Source organism: Ochotona princeps, chromosome 1 (assembly GCF_030435755.1).
Source record: "Ochotona princeps isolate mOchPri1 chromosome 1, mOchPri1.hap1, whole genome shotgun sequence".
In the NCBI taxonomy this organism is placed as follows: Eukaryota; Metazoa; Chordata; class Mammalia; order Lagomorpha; family Ochotonidae; genus Ochotona; species Ochotona princeps.
This window is the reverse complement of record NC_080832.1, coordinates 39,703,568-39,721,531: the sequence shown is the minus strand read 5'-3', so window position 1 is coordinate 39,721,531 and position 17,964 is coordinate 39,703,568. Positions and strand designations below refer to the sequence as shown.

Below are 17,964 nucleotides of genomic sequence, written 5' to 3'. Positions count from 1 at the left end.
GAATTAAGTATGGGCACAAAGAAGATGTGACTTTTAAAACGATATTTGGAGTTGACCATTACAATCCGATTTCCCCAAATTAAAGCCAGTCAATAACAACCACAGTGGCTCATTCCTTACTAGAATATCTTAGACCTTATCGTTGAACAAAATGTTGTCGTAGCCTTGAACATAAACAGAGCAATATTTGTATAAGGATACTTAACTTTTTCATAGGAAATTACTCATACAGACATTATCAGACATTTTTCATGTTGATCTATTAGTCTGGTAAATAACACAGTTTTAAATAGTTCTTAACAGTCTTGCAAATATACTAATTACCCTGCCTTAAAGTTGCATCTGTATAGTATTCTCATATTGGATAGTTAATAAAGTAAATAGGCACACATTATTCTGTCACTTTCTCTGTAATTCTGAATTATTTCATTAGCTTTCATGATTACTAAAACTTCCCACTGTATCACTTCTGTGATTTACACTGTCATATTTATTAGCAAAGTGTCCTCATCCTGTTATGGGAACAGAGAAAAAAAAGATTTCATGGATGCCCTGTGCTGAACAAATCCAAAGTAGTAGAAGAGATACATATTCCATGTCTGCTAGCATGGGACCTGAACTTCACAGTGGAATCATCAGCAGTGAAGTTAATGACTCCAGAAAGCCTCAGTAATAACTCCAACCTTCCACCGGCATTGGAAATACTAAGTTACAATAATTAATTTTCAAGAATTATATATAGTTTAAGCCGTTACTTAAATGACATGAATTACTGGAAAGCTATGATGGGGAAATGCTGAGATGAAGCAGAAACAATGCATCCTATCATGTGCAAACTTAGAATGGTGACTACAGATGAGCTGCTTTGACTGGGAACGTTAGTGAGTGAGTATGTGTCAGGTATTACATGATAATCAGTGGCGCATTCTACATGCTTCCCATACAGACACCATATGACAAAAAAGCTACATCTCTCAGGTTCTCCTGAAACTGGCTTCAGAGTGAGATGAGCTTCTACAAATGTAATATATTCATTCAAGTTTCAGAAAATGTAAGTAGTGGAAATTATGTATTTTACTGTAAAAGCGATATGAAGGATCAAGGAGCTGTTTTATCTGCTCAAACAGCCCATTTGACACATCAATAAGATAAGCCTGGGTGGGTGGGAGGTGCCAGCTTCGTGTTGGTGTAGCACTTTCCACACTGTGAGTGTTAGCAGTATTTCTTAATCCCTGACTTCTCTTCTACCGGAGGTATTTAAAGTTCTAATTCTAGAATTGAATTCCCTTCTGCTCAGAAACATTAAATGGTTTTTATCCTCTGATGATTTTGGGCAAAGATGATCCAAAGAATCAGGTATCTGGCATATTAACAGAGAAAGCAAATAGATCCTGTGGGTCTATAGCAATGTTAAATGAGAGAACTGCTTTAGAAATGTTTATGTATCAGTTAATGGGGATGTAGTCAAGCCACATGAAATACAGCAGCAGTTATCTGGATAGGAGTAGAAGTGCAAGATGGTGGTTCCTAAAATGAATGGGTTTGAGGAAAGGCTGCCAGTGGTCTGCATCTCAAGAGCAGCCTAAGAAGATGAAGATGCAACAGAGCAACATCCTGACAGAAGGCAAAAAGAGTGAGTCTGTAATTCACTCTCTCCACATGCCCCCTTCTGCTTCCTTACATAGCTTTCAAAATATTAGAAAGCTTTGACATGCTGATTTAATAAAATATTTGGCACTGATGATGCTAAATAATGGAAAGGTTTGTCCTGTTAGAAAGAGGCTATACTAAGTAGAAGGAAAATCACAAAAAGAAAAACGGATTTATAATCTGCTAACTGGGAGATTTTTATTTTATAACCTTTCATTTATATAAACTGGACATATTTCATGTATTTCACAATATGGTTTTAGGAGAATAGTGGTACCTGCCAACATGCCCTCCTTGTGTCCACATAACCCACCCATATTCTTCCTCCTTCCTTCTTTCTTTTTCTTTAAACTTTCACAATGGCATATTTGCATTTCACTTTGATTTCATAGGCTTAACACTCCATCAGGTAAAGATTTCAGCACATAGAAGGTAGAAACCAAAAAATAGCCTATTCCTCAACAGTATAAACAAAGGCTATATAACAATCATCAACTTGCAAAATCTCTATCTCGCTCATATAGATTACATTTTTTTTGTATGTTTGTATTACCACAGATTAGGGAAAACATGACTTTTCTTCTTGTGGAGCTTGCTTATTTAGCTAGCCATATGGTTTCCTGTTGCTTCTGTTTCATTGCCAAAAACAATATTTCATTTTTTATGGCTAAGTAGTATTCCGTGGTGATTGTGTATCTTGTTTTCTTTATTTAGACATCTGTTTTGAGTTCTTATCTAATCTACTGTAAACTGTGCTGCAATAAACACTGGTAAACAAATAATTACCTTGAATGCTTATAATAATCTTATATGCTTATTTCATTTTGTTGGATACATTTTTAGAAAGCTATTTAAGTGTGGAAAAAGAGGGAAATTGAAAGAATTTTTACTAAAGAACTCATAACGCTCTAATAACATTTGGAAATTAAGAGAACATCTTAAAGCTAGACTTGACCCTTGTGCTTTGCAAAAGTTTTTGTTAAATGTGCATCACATATCCTCACTTGTTTATATTCAGACCTACTAATTCATTATTAAATAAGACACATCAAAATCTGCCCTTTGTCTTGTTTTAATTGTGCATGACAAATGATGAACTCTGTATTTTTGAACACTTCTTATTACTAAACATCAAGCCACATAGACCTCTAGGAAGGCAGCAAGAGATCACGCTCTTGAATAAGGAAACCAAAGAACTGATTCACATTAATGCCTTTAAAAATAGTCCCATCTGGTCTACAAACAAGACAATTTGTTTAACGGCCTATGTGGAGCCTGACAGTAGAATAGCACACATAAAATTAAGAATTCCCCCTTTGGTGATGTTCTGAGGAAGAAAAGAAAAGGCTAGAGGGTAAATAAATGTATGTGCTACAAGTATAATTTCTAAAATCTCTTTTTGCTTTTTTTAAAAATGATTTTATTTGAGAATCAAAGTTACAATGACAGAAAAAGAGAGAGAGAGAGAGAGAGATAAAGGGAGGAAAAAATAGCTTTCACCTACAGGATTACTTCCCAGATGAATGTAATGTCCAGGATTGAAGCTGCTAAAAGCCAGGAGCTTGGAACTCCAACCCAATATTCTGCAATGGAAGCAGGAATCCAAGTACCTAAACCAATTTCCTCTGCTTTCCTATGCACATTAGGAAGAGTTGGTGTGGAAATTGTTGGAAATGGAGTAGCCCAGGCTTGAACTGTGGCTCACAAGAGCAACTAGTGTTCCAGGTGATGGATTAATTTACTGCACCATAATTCTGCCCTCTCCAACAGCTTTCAACCCAATGCTAACTTAATATTAAAACTGTCTGCAAAAAGAGTTCATGAATACTCTCATTGGAAACTGCTGGATTCAAAAGCAATACATTACATAGAACTCACAAAAGAAGGCACATGGTCAGTTTGCTGCTTGGTGCTAATTGAACCGTTCCTGATACAGACCATCAAACATTAGATCTACTGACCAAGATTTGAATAACATCAGTGAAGCAATAAAGAGATAAAAACAGAATAGAATTCAGTAGTAAAATACAATGTTTATTAATGATTATGTAGTTGAGCTAATGTTCAATGGGAGTTCACCATATGCATGACTGAATGAACACTTCATTCCTTTTTGATTGGTTAGGACCACCTGAAGCTCTTGAATGAAGATGGCCTGGGTGGGAGGAGCCGGAAGCCCCATTCAGTCCCATGAGTTCATCTAAGGAAGCTAGTCTGATCCCTAATATTTTAGTCTCCAGGGACAATAAGCATTGCAACGTCAATTGTATAGGGATGTGGGAATCTTCTGCTTATGAGAATGTGGACATTCCTTCTTGAAGTAGCCAGCCTGACCACTTTGTGAATGCCTGTAGGCTCTCAGGTTGGTGTGACCACAAAAGACCACTATATTAGAGCAGCAAACTGCTTTCTGACTCATTTTCTCCCATTGTTATATCTCCTCCTGGTCCTGATTTTAAAGAATCAAAGTGACAACCCTCAACAGATTTTCTAAGATACTGTCAGATCCAATAACCAGTTTTGCAAGCTTTCTCCTAATATTTGCCACTGGTTGGTAATGCACTTATCCGTCAACATTGCCAGTCCTCTGTCAAATGGGGACATGAGGACATACACTGACAGGTGCTTCCCCCCATCTTTCTAACAAGATGAAGGGTTGTACCCAGGTATATTAGGGATATTTCAGACTAGTTTAGGGTTTCACTTTTAACTCACGAATGAAATTACTCTGTTTTGAGCTAGTTGTTTTCTTCTTTTTTTAAGATTTATTTATTTTTATTACAAAGTCAGATATACAGAGAGGAGGAAAGACAGAGAGGAAGATCTCCTGTCCGATGATTCACTCCCCAAGTGAGCTACAACAGCCGGTGCTGCGCCGATTCGAAGCTGGGAACCTGGAACCTCCTCCGGGTCTCCCATGCGGGTGCAGGGTCCCAAAGCTTTGGGCTGTCCTCTCCTGCTTTCCCAGGCCACAAGCAGGGAGCTGGATGGGAAGTGGAGCTGCTGGGATTAGAACCTGAGTCCATATGGGATCCCGGCGCGTTGAAGGCGAGGACTTTAGCCACTAGGCCACGCTGCCGGGCCCCCCCGGGCTAGTTATTTTCTAAACTGGCATTTTTAACCGGGTAAAATTATTTTACCATTTTTCTTCAAGATTTGAAAAAGCCCCAATGACCCATAATACAATCCCAAGAAATATATGCCAAAGACAGCTTTGCCTATCTGACATAAGAAGAAAGTAAAACAAAGGCATACCTAAGGCAGCAGAATGTGTCCACAGCAAGGAGAGGTCAAAGAACAGCAGTAAATACTCTCCCTTGTTTCCCCACTGGATTTCTGGGGAAACTTGATCCTGTGGGCCATGGGTGGATTGGAGTCCTAGGACACAATCAAGGAGGGTTGAGTCAGCAGGTTGTGTTCCCTTTGCCTGCCTGTCTTTCCTCTAGTCCTTTGTCCAGTTAGCTGCTGAAGATACCCTACCCTGCCTACAACTGGCTAGCACACGCCTGTCTTTGAGATAATGAAAATGCTTAGATTGATTAAATTGGACTTGAAGTCAAGTGAGAAAGTTGGACAAATTTCCTGGTATCATACATACAGGAAGTAGACAAGGAAAAACTGAAAATTGGTCGCTATTGACCAGATTCCCTTAGCCTGCCAAAATGCTCCCCTCCCTGTTTGAATGTAAAGTTTTCTTCCTTATCTATTCCTCTCTGTTGTAGTATTTATTCTATTTCTAATGCTAAACCCTAACCATAAAGCATTATTCACAACATAGGCAATTTAGAAATTTTACCAGTATTTTAGCAATAGTCTGATATGATAAGCACCAGAGTAATTAAGAAATTTAGTATGGGCTTTCAGTTTTAAATCTTCTTTCTAAACAAATATTGAAGATGTTCTGGCATGAGGGACTCACTGTGGTTTGGATATGGCTTCACTGTGTTGCAGCAAATGCCCCTGCGCACTTGCATATCGCCTCTCTGAGATGATGGGATATATAGGACATGAAGACTTCTGGGACTTTCTGTCATGCTTTAGAGCATTGAGAAACTCTGTGAGATCTAGTGAGTAGAGTGTTACCAGAGGAACAAACATGGTCAAAAATGTTCTCTCTGCTCCTGGTTCAAAACGGAATCAGTTAGGTGTGTTATCAATTGCTCCTTCCATTGTTGTCTACACCACAGTCATGCCACAAAGGTGTAGCCACTGCAGGTCTGTGTTCCACCATATGGCTTTGAATCCCCAACACTGTGGGATAAATGAGTCATGTTTCTTCATAAGTAGTCTGTGTCAAGTATTTCATTAGTGACCCAAAGGTTATTAATAACCAAAACAATGGTGGAAAACCAAAATAATGTCCCAATGGTGCAACATGAGTTTAACTCTGAATAGAGCCTAGATCAGGAAAAGTCTGTGCAGAAAATCTAAGCACCCACACAAGCAGCCTTAGCTCTGGGTAAGATTAAAACATTTGTTTACAAAGTCGTAGCATGAAGAAAGCAGTGTGAAGATGCTGCATGGGGGATCACGATTTAGAACAGTATTGTCCTTAGAAAGATCTTGTCACTTTCAGAGGAGGTTTGCATACCTTTGATAAATACAGCTTTTATCATGGTATGCCAGGGAGAGGCCTCGGCAGTCCTGTGTTCAGAATAAGAGGTACGGTTAAATTAAATAACTATATGTACAAGATAAAATGGGGTGAAAATAGCCATCAAGATCATGAAAAAGAGAAAGAATCACTAACAGATCCCAACTCTAGGAAAGGACATGAACACATTATTCTCATAAGAACGTCTCAGAGCAAGATGTTGCTGGAACCAATTTATGTTCAGTTTTACCTTGACTAAAGACCAATACTGGGTGAAATTATCTGATGTATTTTATCCTGATAAGAAATATTAAAGTCTTGCTTATTTACCAGCTGTCTATATACTATTACTGGATAATTTGAGGAGGAAAAAAATGTGTAACATAGCGCCCCCTTGTGACTTTGAGCCAATTAGGACTGCCGCTCTTAGAGGCAGGTAATGTGGTTCAGAGGGTTAAGCCCTATGACATTTATCAGAATGCTTGAGATCCAATTCCCACTTTAGTTTTTGCTAATGTGTGTCCCAGGAGCCAAAATTAGATGACCATATTACTTGGATTTCTTCCACTGATGTGAAAGAACAAAGTAGAGTTCCTGACTTTGACTTGAACCAACCCAGGCTGTTTTGTAGATTTTGAGAGCAAGTAATGGATGGCTTTCACATAAATAAATGAGTAAACTCAACACACACAGCAACACACACACACACATGCATACAAACACCAGTGATAGTTCCTTTTTTGTCACTGTTTCTATACTACATTTGCTGCATGATTATTTTTCAGATAAACACAGAAAAGGTAGATTTAAACATGGGTTGATAAAGAGTTTAGCATCCATATACTGTGTGAATTAATTAATGATGGCACATTGCTAAAGACTTACCTAGGAATGATAAGAAGCACATTGTTCTTGTGTACCTTGTGTTCCAGGGTTTGGCTCTCTCCTCTGATTATATCACATGGGAAAGTAGATCAGAGGGGTCTCAAGAAAGTAGAAATGGAAAGAAATTTACCCATGGAAGGAGTGAGAATGAAGAATACTGTTGAACATACTCATTGGACTGACTGTTCTATAAAATTACCGATTTTGAGAGTACTTATTAGGTACCGAAAATATGCTCTGGACACAATCTCCTAAGACCTGTGATCAACACATGGAAATATGACACCAAGATTGTCAATGACTGAGTCAGACAGAAATAACCTTTGCAAATGCTCACTGTAGTGAAGAGTTACAACCTGTCTCAGGCATTTGGCTATAGCAATATAAAACATGCATGGTCAAAAACTGCTGGCCTGTGAGCAATGAAACAACTTGTTGTTGATGAAACTGAGGCTCCATGGAGATGAGTTTCAAGTATGGGGTCCTCATCTTCTAGATGCATGATGCACTTAATACCAACAAGCATCCTGCTATGTTGATCCACTGTAGGTAGGGGACCTGGGTTCAGAAAATAATAGGGATTTAAGAGGGATTATATTCATTATCATTCTTAGAAAATTTCTTGGTGATTTTGATTTCCAGGCTTTGTTGGTTTGAAATTCTTTCCCGAAAGGTTTATCTTAATACAAGGCAGATATTTATATTCTCCTGATTTAAAAATATACCTGCTACTAGTTAGATTTATGCTCAGTATGTGTTTAGGATAATAAGCAAACAGATGAGATTCATATATAGAGAAATCAATTATTCCTGCCAGTTCTGGTATTTGTGAGAATATAGTGCTGCTTCCGTAGTATAGGTGTAGGAAAAATAAGTTTATCAGTCATTTGTGTTATTTGTGATACTTGTATGCACAACTCTAAAACTACAAGCTTTGTGACTTGACTCCACCGTAGCAAGCAGGAATCAAACATGCTTACTATTTCGAAAGTGTCCTAGTCAACCAATAATGAAACATACATGAGCTAAATACCAGGCAAAGGCAGAAGGAATCTGATGGAATAATGATAAGTTTGTGTTGAGTATTCATTATTATGTTGGTATCAACTGCAGCAAGATATAACAGACCTAAATACTGCTCTTAAATTCTTTTCTGGTAAGCTATGACAAGCCAGAAATCCTAGAGAAATTGTGTATAGATTAAAAGAGCTAGATGTTGGCTACCAAGTGCAACTGAGTTATACATGGAAAGGATTATAACACATACTAATGCCCAAATATGAAAGATGTACATATGCACCAGCTGTTATGAATATTAGCCATTAATAATTCACACCTATTTGCTCCACTGCTTGCAACATTTCCCAAGACTAAATGATTTGCTGCATGGGATCTCCATCTGGCCTCCTGCAGCAGGACTTTACCAAAGATTAAATCTATGGTATACTTTCCCCCATAATTCACTTTGGGGAGAGAATATACATCCCAAAGACCAACTCTGCTGTATAATGCTCTTTCCTGACAGTTGTCTCATTATAAATACATCAATTAGAATCACTATGTTAAACTTCATTTTTACAGAAACTAGCCAATAAACTCTCCAGAAACAAATCAACATATTATGAAACTAAATGAGGGACTATAAGAGTAGGGAGCCAAAGGCAGGCAGTCAGGAAAGAAACTCCTTTGGCTTGACAATTATTCATGAATCTTCTTTTCACAGTTTAGCATCACTGTAATTCATACTACAAATATGTACAACATTCCTGATGAAATATTTGAACTCCAACATAGAAATACAATACTTAAAAAGTGACAAATACCTTCATTGCAAGAAATATTTCATTCATCGAAATGCAGTTGTTGAGTATCTTCAGTTATTGCCTGGTCTCCAGCTGCCATCAGACGTTATAACAATTTCTCTGGGTTTCTGAATTGGAAGTCTCTTGTTCAAAACCCACCCAAAATTCTGTTCTCACTAGAGTTTTATTTCTCAGAGCATATGCCCAGGTCTTTCCCATGGATCCTAAATAAATTATAATAATATAAAGAAAACATTTCATATGAATATACTCTTTATACTAGAAAATTTACAGTTGGATTTAGGAACTTTGTGTCAAGTTGGGTGACCTACACTCTCCAGTTTATCCATTAAAACAGAAGTGGATATTGCTGTAAGTGTGCTTTTCATACACAGATGTGGATAAGATTTGTCGTCAGTTAATTTTAAGTAAAGATGATTGTCCTTAATTATCTGGGTGGGCCTTTTCAAATCAATTGAAAGGTCTTAAGGATAAGTCTGATGCTTTGCTAAGGAAGAAAAATTCGTGTCTCTAAATGCAGCCTTAGTTCAAGCCAGAGTTTCTAGCCTACTGTGTAGGACTACGGCTGTTACACTTGCTTGTGCTGATAGTCCACCCATACAGAACAGAATATACAATATACATACACACATATATGTGTGTGGGCATACATGTACATATATACACATACACATGTATGTATTTATACCAATATAGATATGTATTTGTTGTGTTTCTCCCGAATTTATATGGTTGGTTCTGATTCTGTGAAGAAACTTGACTTCTACAAAATTTACTTTTGATATAATAAGCTTTGGCTTCAAAGCTGCTGACATGACAGCCCATAATAGATGATAACTTTCAGAACACATTCATATAAACTTGTCTGATCATCTGATTTAGTCGAATCATAGGACAGGCAAGCTGATCTCAGTATTCGAACAAGTGGGTCCTACCAACATGTGTGCATTTACATATAAAATAAGAAACACTGGGGCCTGGAGCTGTGGCCTAGCAGCTAAAGTCTTCGCTTTGAAAGTGCCAGGATCCCATATGGGTGCCGGTTCTTATTCTGGCAGCCCCACTTCCCATCCAGCTCCCTGCTTGTGGCCTGGGAAAGCAGTGGAGGACGGCCCAAAGCCTTGGGACCCTGTACCTGCGTGGGAGACTAGAAGAAGTTCCTGGCTCTTAGTTTGGGATCAGCTCAGTTAATGCCTTTGAGGTCACTTGGGGAGTGAATCATCAGATGGAAGATCCTCCTCTCTGTCTCTCCTCCTCTCTATACATCTGACTTTGGAATAAAAATAGATAAATCTTAAAAAAAAAAACACTGTATCTGTTTTACCCATTTTAATACTTATCTCTATAGCTATCTGCTTTTAGAAACACTGAATGCATTATACATTTTGAATTGGTTTTATTCACATGGCCAGTATCCATATTTGTATTTGACACAGAAGAGCTACTTACCTACTAATCTCAACCCAATATTTGTTACATACTGCAATCAAATGAAATCTACTAGTTTTGGCATTTTCTGATTGTGTCTGGATGCTTACTCTTTAACACAATGAATTAGTTGCATGCTGTACAAAATGCTGGTCCAGCCTGCTATTATTCAACATGGCTTTTGGCATTTAGAAATTTTAGCATGCATGCAATCACTGCAGTGTAAAAATTTTGTTTGACTAAGGGCCTTTGTACAAGGCATTCTATTTTTATAAATTTTCCATTTTATTTAAATCAAATAAAATGTATACAATCATATGTAGAAAAATGGTGGTCCATTTTCAACACGTAATCAAAAATTACTGTTAGCTGACTTGCAGGTATAGGAAAACTCATAAATTGAACAGGATATTATAAAGTAATTAATACACAAAAGGAAATTAATTACAGAGAAGGAAGAAGGAAGATAAGTTTTTAACTTAGGCAATACCTGGGAAGGCAGCATATCCCAGTCAGACAGAAACCAAGGAAGAGACCTATATTCCATGATATGAACTGCTCTCTGTGGCTCTGAGCTTTGGTGTAACCAGTGAAAGTCACCACTCGTGGCACCAGCATTCTTTGAAAGTGCCAGTTCAAATCCTGGTTGCTCCATTTCTGATCCGCTTCCCTGCTGCTGTGCCCAAGAAAGCAAAGATGACCCAAGTCATCTTGCTGAACCCAAATGGGAGCTCTGAATTCCATCTTCAGACTGGCCTAGCTCTGACCACTGAGGCCATCTGAGTAGTGAACCAGTAGATAGAAAACTCTCTCTTTTTTTTTTCCTCTTCTGTCTTCTGCCTTTCATGCAAAAATAAATTAATCTTAAAAAAAAAAAAACTGCTTGCTGCAACTGCTGCAGTTATGCCTTCTCGGCAGACACCAAGTCTTGCAAAACTAGTAATGAAATTCCACTTAGACTGTATTTCCTTTGTCTGAGTGCACATCTTGAGTGGGTAACTGAGGATATTTTACATATACAATCACTGTCATTTAGTGCTCTGGTTTAATATATTTTGCTTAGATTCAGAAAGTCTTAGATTTAAAATGTGTTAGGGATGCTAGTGTTAATTCCATTGATCGTGAAACTGTAGGCACATGGTTCTATTTGACAGAATGTCAGGTGTCAGATAATTTGCTATGTTATTGTAACTCAATTAGAATAATGAATCATTAACATCCATGACTGAAGTACAAAAATGGAGAATGAAAAAGGCTCCAGAGTACTGGCTTTATTCCCAGCTCAGTCAATATCTATTACTAATAAATAATCTTACCTGTCTATTTCACTTTCCCCATATATAAATCAGAAATGCTAAAAGTTACCATAATAAGCCCTGAGAGCAAGTTGTGAAGATTAAGAATGTAATGGTGGTAAACAAATGTTTAATCATACGTTATATTGTAAGAGCTATAATTATATGGTTAATACTTAGGTAAATGAAATAGGATCATATTAAATTATATTTAATTTTAAAATAACTGAGCAAATAAAAATATTAATTTCAAACCCACACATAATTGGTTGTTTTTTTGCGTATTTCCAAGTTGCATATAAAAGGAGTAATGTTACAAAAGTCAATGAATTTCACATACTAATGCAAAAGTGAAAAGGAGAATAAATTTATCATTTGGAAGTGTGAGGATATTACCTGTGGTTAGAAAATTATTATTCAACCTAAGCCAAAATAAAATGATTAATTTAGTGCTTTAGTGTACAGGATCAATGCTTTTTTACTTGAAATTATCTACGAGTAGTCCTCTATCAATTCTATCACTCTGAGAAAGATGTTTCCTCATTTCCACAGTATTTAAAAAGATTGTAAAGAAAATATTTGGAAAGGGAATTGTGAGAAATGCTACACTGCTTGGATATAATTGTTCAGATAAAAAAGGCTTGTAAGACTAAAAGTTTGCAAGAATATCCAAGTAAACAACAACAAAAAAAAGCAATGGTGAGTTAGTTTTATGCTTAGGATAATCCCTTTGCAACTATAAATTGTTCATTTAAATGCTACAAAATACTTAAATATTTTATTATATGAAAATATAAACCATAATGTAGAATATTCCGAATTTATTGATCTCTTTTCCTGAAAATATTGGAAATCTATTGTACCTTATGGGAAAATAGTTTCAGGTTTCAATATGACTTGATACTCAAAGTATTAAGAGCATCTTAATGTAAATACATTTGGAGGAATAAATTGTGAACTGATTCAATATAAGGCTAAAATCATGTCATGGTTTATTTATTGAAAGAATTATATTTTATGGGCCTGGCACAATGGTTCATTTAGCTAATCCTTGCTTTGCAAGTGCAAGAATCCTGTAGGGGTGCTGTTGGTGGCCTAGGAAAGTAGCAGAGGAGAGTTCAACTCCTGGAGACCCTGCACCCATGTGGGAAATCAGAAAGAAGCTTCTGACTCCCAGATTCTTATCAGATCAGCTTCAGGGGTTGCAACCACTTGGGGATGCAAAGTTCTTTCCATCTTTTCCAGAGGATGGAAGTTCTTTCTGTCCTTCTCGTTTACATTTGTAGTGTAAGAATTAAAAATGTAAAATTAGTAGTTAGGAAATAGCGAACAACTATGAGAAAAAAGAGGTTGATTTTGCTTCTTACACATCCTTGGATTTCTCAGTTTTATTTTGATTACTCATTTCTTAAAATTTTGAAAATCCAGTTACTAACTGTATGTCAGCAAAAAAATTGAATATTACTTTTTAATTTCAGTTTAAGAATGAATTCACATATTTTCACTCAAAATTGTCTTTACATTTCCTGAAAACTACTGGTTTACCATATTCAACAATTTTACAAAGAACACTTAAATCCCTGGATTTAATAATATTTGGCTAAATATTTAAATAAGTTTCTATTTCTAGCATTAAAATCTGCTTGATTGTTTCTTTAGATATTCTCTCTTGATACCCGTGATATTTATGAAAACAAAATTGTAAAGAAAGCAAGTCCCACTTACACATAGACACTCTGCTGGTTCTTGAATAAAAGCATATTTCTTAAAATGTCTACTTAAATATATATATATATGGTTTATTATGACAATAGTATATATTACACTTGTTTTTAATTCTGTTTTCTACAAACCTTATGTCATGTCTTTTCTTTGTACTGAGCAACAAGTCAAGAGTTGTATAAGAAGAAAATATGCCTTTCATCATCACTTTTCAGATATGCTGTTATTTTAACAAACAACAGATTTCACCCTTCCCTATTCTATAAATAAATTGTGCTTTTAAAAAAATGCTGTGATTTTATTTACAGGCAGGGAGAAAAAGAGCTTCGATCTGCTAGGTCCTTCCCTAAAAGCCTGCAAACAGCCAGGCTGGGCCGGACTGAAGCCAGGAAGTGAAAACAACCCAGATTCCCCATGCAGATGTCATGGATGCAAGTGCTTGAGTCATCTGCTGCCTTCAAGAGGAAGGTGGATTGGAGACAGAAGAGGCAGAAGTGTAAACAGATACTAACTACATCATGGAATATAAATATCTCAGCTGTGTTCCAAATACCTACCCAACTGTTATTCTTTAGAAAAAGAAATCACGCTATGCACTGTTTGACTTAGGATAACATTTTTATGCTATGTTAGATCAACAAGAAATTAAGCATTATTTATACTATTTTTTAATTCAAATATAAAAAAGAAATTAAACCCACACAATTTACTTTAAAAATCAACTAGTAGAGTTGATAATCAGAGTGCGTAACAGTATCCCCTGAGTAAAAAACACAAACTAAAAATATTTTGTCCAAATCCAAACTGTACATCTATTTTGAATATTAATGCAAACTGACAATTAAGAATCCTAGTATCAGTTTCTCTCTCTCCCTCTCTCTCTAAGTATGTCTTCCTCAATCTGGCAAACAGAAAGAAATAGAGAAAAATATTTCAAATACGCATTCACTCCTGAAATGCAACAGCTTGGGCTCTTCCAGGCCAAACCCACTAGCTGACAGCTCAAGGCAGGTCTCCCAGGTAGGTAACAGGGCCCCAATTTCAGTCCAGCACACACTAACAGGAAACTAGAATTGACTACCAGGCCAGGGTTTGGACCAGGGAACCTGATATGGAGTGCAGTGTTTGTAAGAGGCATCTCCCAAAAAACGTGGCAGGAACCCAAAGTACTTGGGCAATCACTTGCTGACTCCCAGGCTAGTTATTAGCAGAAATACCTGTAGCAGAAGCAAAGTGAGACTCAATCGCAGGTAACAGATACGGGACGTGATCTTGTTGCTCCACATCCTTGTCAGCAGATGGAACTGTAAGGGTTTTTATTGCTTGATTTTCTTATTTTAGACATTCTAACAGTTGAGTAGAAATATCTCATTCCTCTATATTGCAAATCCCAAAGAAAAATGAATCATCATTTATCTTTACACTCACGTTAAATCTGCATTATATTTGGAAGGTAAACTTAATTCTTTGGCCTATTTAAAAAATACTTTATATATTTTGATTATATAACTTTTTCACGTAATATGTTTAGTATTTTTCCCTTCAGTAACTTCTTCTGTTTTACTTTTCTTTATAATACTTATTGATTGATTGATTTGGAAATTCAAATTTGCACAAAAAGAGAGAAAGAGCTCTCCCAACTACCAACTGTTGGTCAACTCACCAGGTGGCTGCAATGACCAGCACTGGGCCAGGCCAAAGCCAGGACCCAAGCCTTTATCCAGATCTCAACACATGGGTGGAAGGAACCCAGACCCTTGGGCTGTGGTCTGCTTTTTTTTCCCCAGGCATTAACAGGGAGAAGAATTGGAAGTGGAGGAAACAAAACTCAAATCAAAGCCCACATGGAATGCCAACATTCCAGGCAGCAGCTTTATCCACTATGCCACCGCACTAGCCCCTCTTTTTTTAGTCTAGCAATGGCTTTCATTTTGAAATGTAAGAGAATGCAGATTTTATCCTGGTTTCTTAATGAAGTTTTATAATTTTACATTTTAATTTTATCTCTGTGATCTATTTTGAATTAATTTTAATTGCAAAATAAAGTATGTATCTAGATTTTCTTTTTCTGCATAAAAGTCTAGTGAATTGAGTGTAATTTGTTGTAAAGACTATCTTGTCTACTGAATTGTCTTTGCTGCCACAGATGCATCTGTTTGAGTATATTTCATGGGCTACCTAGCTTTATCATATCAATTAGAGTTCTTTTAAAAATTCTGTACTAAAAGGGGTGGTACAATGACTCAGTTGGCTAATCCATCCCATCCAAGTGCCAGCATCTCATATGGGTACTGGTTTGTGTCCCCACTGTGCCACTTCCCTTCAAACTCCCTGCTTGTGGCCTGAGAGAGCAGTGGAGGGTGTCCCAAAGGCTTGGGACCCTACACCCAAATTGGAGACCCAGAATAAGCCCCATGCCTCTGGCTTTGAACTAGCTCACACTGGCCATTGTGGCTGTTTGGAGAGTGAACCATTGGATGGAAGATCTTTCTCTCTGTCTCTGCTTCTCTCTATAAATCTTCCTTTTCAATAAAAATAAATCTTTTTTTAAATGTCTCATAGTTGTTCTATGCTTTTATATAATGTAATCCATCCTTAAATATCTCTATAATCTTGGTTATATCAAATTCACTCCTCTTATCCTGTATGACATTATTTTTTCATTTCAGTTATTCATTTTTTATAATCCAATAATATTATTACTGTGCATAGGTAGTTTTAAAATACAATCTGAAGAAATGTAAATAATTTATTTTTCATTTATTCACTTCCCAGTGAGTACTATTCCTTTCCTTACAGAGATCCAAGTTTGTGAGCTGTATTATTTTTGAATACCTGAACAATTTCTTTAAACATTTAGGGCAGAAGAGGTCTGAAAATGATGAGGTCCTTGTTTTTGTTTATCTGAGAAAGTGTTTATTTCCCCACAATTACTGAAATGAAGACCATTGGCTATAGTATCCCAGGTTGGTGGATTCTCACCACATCACATGATTCATTCTGTAGTGTCGCGGCATACACAGCTTTTGCTGAGAAGCTTATTATAATTATTGTTCTTTACTCCTCCACAAATAATAACCTTTTTCTCTTTTTCCCTTCAGGAATTTGCCCTTGCATTTGTTCTTTTGAGTTTTAATACATTATGCAGGTGTATTATGTTATTGATGGGAGTTGGTGCTGCTTTGGCATATATTCTGGATCAGAAGCTGCTACAGACATAAATTTTAGAAACTTTTAACTGGCCTTATTGTCAATCGACACAAGCTCATCAAGATCTTCCAGGAGCACCCACTCCACAGCTGTTCGGTCTCCAACAGCTCAGAGGTGGATGGCAGCAAGGATGTGACGTGAGCTGGGCTGGAAACCACCCTGGGGCCAAGCAACAGGAGCTCAGCCAGACAGTCTGGGCAGAAAAGACCCCGGGGCCAGCCCAACACAGCCCTGCTGTCACTGGTGCTAACGGCTGGCACCTCTTCATCGCCTTCTTGCTGCGCAAATTCAAGAACAACAGCTTCTTCCCTGGGGATCTGGCGAGTCACTGGGGACATCAGAGTGCCCATTACGATCCTCATCATGGTGCTTGTGGGTTATAGCATTGAGGACACGTACCCCCAGAAATTGAGTGTGCCCAGTGGATTTTCAGTGACAGCTCCTAACAATCGGGGCTGGGTCATCAACCCCCTGGGAGAGAAAAGCGCCCCCCGTGTGGATATGCTGGCCAGTCTGCTGCCCGCCATCCTGGTCTTTATCTTCATCTTCGTGGAGACGCAGATCACCACGTTGATCATTTCCAAGAAGGAGCGCATGCTACTGAAGGGCTCCGGCTTTCGCCTGAACCTGTTACTCATAGTGACCAATGGGTGGCATCTGTGCCCTCTTTGGCCTGCCCCGGTTGGCTGCCGCCACTGTCCTCTCCGTCACTCATGCCAACACACTGTCATGAGCAAGGCTGTGGCGCCTGGGGACAAGCCCAAGATTCAGGAGGTCAAGGAACAGCGGGTGACTGAGCTGCTGGTAGCCATGCTTGTAGACCTCTCCATTGTTATTGGGGACCTGCTCCGGCAGATCCCCCTGGCTGTGCTGTTTGGAATTTTCCTGTATGTGGGAGTCACCTACCTTAATGAGATTCAGTTCTATGAGCGGCTGCACCTGCTGCTTATGCCACCCAAGCACCACCCTGACGTCACTTATGTCAAGAAGGCTCGGACCCTCAGGATGCACTTGTTCACAGCCCTGCAGCTGCTCTGCCTGGCCCTGCTCCAGGCAGTCATGTCCACAGCTGCGTCCCTGGCCTTCCCATTTATCCTCATCCTCACAGAGCTCTCTGCATGGTGGTGCTCACCCGCATCTTCACTGAACGAGAGATGAAATGTCTGGATGCTAGTGAGGCGGAGCCGGTGTTTGATGAACGGGAGGGTATGGATGAATACAACGAGATGCCCTGCCTGTGTAGCTGCTGCCTAGAGGGACAGAGGGAACAGAGGATGGTGGGATGCAGCCCCTAGGCCCTCCTTGTTTTTATATAAGTGAATAATTTCAAGCCTCCCCCCCTCCCGCACCTTAAGCT

At 38.1% G+C, this 17,964-nt stretch overlaps 1 pseudogene; it reads left to right on the top strand.

Moving 5' to 3' along the window:
* Nucleotides 1-607: 607 nt before the first annotated feature.
* Nucleotides 608-17,902, top strand: LOC131481238 (anion exchange protein 2-like; annotated as a pseudogene).
* Nucleotides 17,903-17,964: the final 62 nt, after the last annotated feature.